This window comes from Triticum urartu, chromosome 3, assembly GCF_003073215.2.
Source record: "Triticum urartu cultivar G1812 chromosome 3, Tu2.1, whole genome shotgun sequence".
Lineage (NCBI taxonomy): Eukaryota > Viridiplantae > Streptophyta > Magnoliopsida > Poales > Poaceae > Triticum > Triticum urartu.
In genome coordinates, this window is record NC_053024.1 from 241,716,014 (window position 1) to 241,721,676 (window position 5,663).

The window sequence follows — 5,663 nt, forward strand, 5'->3', positions numbered from 1 at the left end:
ACTATGGCCCATATAGCTCCCGGGGGGTTCCGGTAACCCTCCCGGTATTCCGGTAAAACAAGTCTCTTTACTCGTTCTGTAGCTACATTTCCTTATCACTCATTAGCCTACATGCTTGCAAGGCTTATAGTGATGTGCCATTCCTCTGAAATAGGGTAGACAAGGCTTGAGAGATACCATAGCATCTCACGGCTCGCATAGAGTCGAGGCTAAGTATGGATAGTCTAAAGAAATTCTTAATCTTGATCTCCACTGCAACTCAACAAACACGCCATGGAGACACCTGTAGAGCCACCTTTATATCACAAAACCATCTACGGGATACAGTTACGTGTTTGTGACGTTGCTAGCATCAAATAGTGTTCCTCCAGATTGTTAGCTCGTGACGAGTGTTGCTAGTGCAGTCTCTACATAAGAGTGTCATTAGGAGAAAGCAATAGTATAATATGCCCTAGTTAGTCAATAATAAGGGGATTAATAGCTATAGCATTCTAAATATCAAAATATACTGAATATATTATCATCGATCAAATTGTTTATTCTGTGACTAAGGCTAGACTTAATAGGATTTAGGCTTCGAGGCAATCACAATATCAATATCATCTTAATACGTCTGTGGAACATACATAGACCAGTAACATAAACAAACGTCGACTCACTCATGTATTGCTCATTGGTTTAGCGTTAGAGACCTATAGAAACAATCATTCGAATATATTCAACGAGCATATCAAGGATAGGGCATACTCTAAGGGACGATTCTCTGATTTGTGCTTGTATTTTCCTAACCACAACTCACAGTTAACCCTATGTGATATGAGCTCTTATCCTCCTGGTTAAAATGACGCGATTCTCATACGGATTGAAGTAATTAAACAAGTGTATCAGGATAATATGAGGAAAATTGATTAGAATAAAAACTTATTATGTGAGCCTCTAGGACATGTAATTCCATTTTTCAGTCTCCCCACTTGCAACTGAGACTTGCATAACACTCACGCATGACATTGCTATGATTCTAACACTTTGACGCTACGTGGTAGTCTTTTGCTAGGTGCTGATTTCATTTGTTCTCTATGCGTCGATGAGAGAGGCTTATACAACGGGTTACCTGCAACATTCAAAACCGATATGTTTTCTGCAAATCTCTATGATGTCTCACCCTCTTAGCTGTTTAGACACTATATCCGCCCGGATGTTGTAGAGCGGAGAGAGGCGAGTACCACCTTGATGTTCTTTGTGGTTGTTCTTGTGAAAACTTGGTATTCATCTCTCCGAAAACGCTAATCAGCACGCAATGAGCTGTCACAAACTGGTGATATAAGATAAGTCGAGTTAGGATCTGAATCCTAGCTACTACGGTATGACACCTATACGGATAGATTCATAGACTCCGTTCTGTTGGCTGCGCTTGTGAAGCAGCTATGTATCTCCGCTTCACATGTAGATCCCGCCACGACGCTCTGCTTGGAACTGCACCAACTGACAGCTCCACCATTTCAATAAAAACATGTATCCGGTTTGTGACTTAGAGTCATTCGGATCAGTGTCAAAGCTTGCATCGACATAACCGTTTACGACGAGCTCTTTGTCACCTCCATATACGAGAAACATATCCTTAGTCCTTTTCAGGTATTTTCAGGATGTTCTTGACCGTTGTCTAGTGATCCACTCCTGGATTACTTTGGTACCTCCCTGCTAAACTTATAGCAAGGCACACATCAGGTCTGGTACAAACATTGCATACATGATAGAGCAGCCTGCATGGCTGCAAGCATAGGGAATTGACATCCTTTCATTTTCTCTCTATCTTGCTAGTGGTCGGGCATTGAGTCTGACTCAACTGTTCACACCTTGTAACAGTAAGGCAAGAACCCTTTCTTTGCCTGATCCATTTTGAACTTCTTCAAAACTTTATCAAGGTATGTGCTTTGTGAAAGTCCAATTAAGCGTCTTGATCTATCTCTATAGATCTTGATGCCCAATATATAAGCAGCTTCACCGAGGTCTTTCATTGAAAAATTCTTATTCAAGTATCCTTTTATGCTATTCAGAAATTCAGTATCATTTCTCCGAATTAACAATATGTCATCTACATATAATATCAGAAATGCTATGAAGCTCCCACTCACTTTCTTGTAAATACAGGATTCTCCAAAAGTCTGTATAAAACCATATGCTTTGATGACACTATCAAAGCGTATATTCCAACTCCGAGAGGCTTGCACCAGTCCATATATGGATCGCTGGAGCTTGCACACTTTGTTAGCACCTTTTGGATCGACAAAACCTTCTGGTTGCATCATATACAACTCTTCTTTAAGATATCCATTAAGGAATGCAGTTTTGACATCCATTTGCCAAATTTCATAATCATAAAATGCGGCAATTGCTAACATGATTCAGACAGACTTAAGCATCGCTACGGGTGAGAAGGTCTCATCGTAGTCAACTCCTTGAACTTGTCGAAAACCTTTCGCAACAAGTCGAGCTTTGTAGACAGTGACATTACCGTCAGCGTCAGTCTTCTTCTTGAAGATCCATTTATTCTCTATGGCCTGCCGATCATCAGGCAAGTCAACCAAAGTCCACACTTTGTTCTCATACATGGATCCCATCTCAAATTTCATGGCTTCAAGCCATTTCGCGGAATCTTGGCTCATCATCGCTTCCTCATAGTTCGTAGGTTCTTCATGGTCAAGTAACATGACTTCCAGAACAGGATCACCGTACCACTCTGGTGCGAATCTTACTCTAGTTGACCTACGAGGTTTGGTAGTAACTTGATCAGAAGTTTCATGATCATCATCATTAGCTTCCTCACTTACTAGTGTAGGAATCACTGGAACTGATTTCAGTGATGAACTACTTTCCAATAAGGGAGAAGGTACAATTACCTCATCAAGTTCTACTTTCCTCTCACTCACTTCTTTCGAGAGAAACTCCTTCTCTAGAAAGGATCCATTCTTAGCAACGAATATCTTGCCTTCGGATCTGTGATAGAAGGTGTACCCAACAATTTCCTTTGGGTATCCTATGAAGACACATTTCTCCGATTTGGGTTCGAGCTTATCAGGTTGAAGCTTTTTCACATAGGCATCGCAGCCCCAAACTTTAAGAAACGACAATTTGGGTTTCTTGCCAAACCACAGTTCATAAGGTGTCGTCTCGACGGATTTAGATGGTGTCCTATTTAACGTGAATGCAGCTGTCTCTAAAGCGTAACCCCAAAACGATAGCGATAAATCAGTGAGAGACATCATAGATCGTACCATATCTAGTAAAGTACGATTACGATGTTCAGACACACCATTACGCTATGGTGTTCCAGGTGGCGTGAGTTGTGAAACTATTCCGCATTGTTTCAAATGAAGTCCAAACTCATAACTCAAATATTCGCCTCCACGATCAGATCGTAGAAACTTGATTGTCTTGTTACGATGATTTTCCACTTCACTCTGAAATTCTTTGAGCTTTTCAAATGTTTCAGACTTATGTTTAATTAAGTAGATATACCCATATCTGCTCAAATCATTTGTGAAGGTGAGAAAATAACGATACCTGCCGTGAGCCTCAATATTCATCGGACCACATACATCAGTATGTATGATTTCCAACAAAACTGTTGCTCGCTCCATTGTTCCGGAGAACGACGTTTTAGTCATCTTGCCCATGAGTCATGGTTCGCAAGTACCAAGTGATTCATAATCAAGTGATTCCAGAAGTCCATCAGAATGGAGTTTCTTCATGCGCTTTACACCAATATGACCTAAATGACAGTGCCATAAATAAGTTGCACTATCATTATCAACTCTGCATCTTTTGGCTTCAATACTATGAACATGTGTATCACTACTATCAAGATTTAGTAAAAATAGACCACTCATCAGGGGTGCATGACCATAAAAGATATTACTCATATAAATAGAACAACCATTATTCTCCGATTTAAATGAATAACCATCTCGCATCAAACAAGATCCAGATATAATGTTCATGCTCAACGCTGGCACCAAATAACAATTATTCAGGTCTAATACTAATCCCGAAGGTGGATGTAGAGGTAGCGTGCCGACGGTGATCACATCGACTTTGGAACCATTTTCCACGCGCATCGTCACCTCGTCCTTAGCCAATCTTCGCTTAATCCGTAGCCCCTGTTTTGAGTTGCAAATGTTAGCAACTGAACCAGTATCAAATACCCAGGCACTACTGCGAGGATTAGTAAGGTACACATCAATAACATGTATATCAAATATACCTTTCACTTTGCCATCCTTCTTCTCCGCCAAATACTTGGGGCAGTTCCGCTTCCAGTGACCAGTTCCTTTGCGGTAGAAGCACTCAGTCTCAGGCTTAGGTCCAGACTTGGGTTTCTTCACTTGAGCAGCAACTGGCTTGTTGTTGTTCTTGGAGTTCCCCTTCTTTCCTTTACCCTTTTTCTTGAAACTGGTGGTCTTGTTGACCATCAACACTTGATGCTCCTTCTTGATTTCTACCTCTGCAGCCTTTAGCATTGCGAAGAGCTCGGGAATCGTCTTATCCATCCCTTGCATATTATAGTTCATCACGAAGCTCTTGTAGCTTGGTGGTAGTGATTGAAGAACTCTGTCAATGACACTATCATCGGGAAGATTAACTCCCAGTTGAGTCAAGTGGTTGTGGTACCCAGACATTCTGAGTATATGTTCACTGACAGAACTATTCTCCTCCATCTTGCAACTATAGAACTTATTGGAGACTTCATATCTCTCAATCCAGGCATTTGCTTGAAATATTAACTTCAACTCCTGGAACATCTCATATGCTCCATGACGTTCAAAACATCGTTGAAGTCCCAGTTCTAAGTCGTAAAGCATGGCACACTGAACTATGGAGTAGTCATCAGCTCTGCTAGGTGTTCATAACATCTGGCGTTGCTCCTGCAGCGAGTTTTTCACCTAGCGGTGCTTCCAGAATGTAATTCTTCTGTTCAGCAATGAGGATAATCCTCAAGTTACAGACCCAGTCCATGTAGTTGCTACCATCATATTTCAACTTAGCTTTCTCTAGGAACGCATTAAAATTCAATGGAACAACAGCACGGGCCATCTATCTACAACAACACAAACATGCAAAATACCATTAGGTACTAAGTTCATGATAAATTAAAGTTCAATTAATCAAATTACTTAAGAACTCCCACTTAGATAGACATCTCTCTAATCATCTAAGTGATCACGTGATTCATATCAACTAAACCATGTCCGGTCATCACGTGAGATGGAGTAGTTTTCAATGGTGAACATCACTATGTTGATCATATCTACTATATGTTTCACGCTCGACCTTTCGGTCTCAGTGTTCCGAGGCCATATCTACATATGCTAGGCTCGTCAAGTTTAACCCGAGTATTCTACGTGTGCAAAACTGGCTTGCACCCGTTGTATGTGAACGTAGAGCTTATCACACCCGATCATCACGTGGTGTCTCGGCTCGACGAACTGTAGGAACGGTGCATACTCAGGGAGAACACTTATACCTTGAAATTAGTGAGAGATCATCTTATAATGCTACCGCTGAACTAAGCAAAATAAGATGCATAAAGGATAAACATCACATGCAACCAATATAAGTGATATGATATGGCCATCATCATCTTGTGCCTTTTATCTCCATCTCCA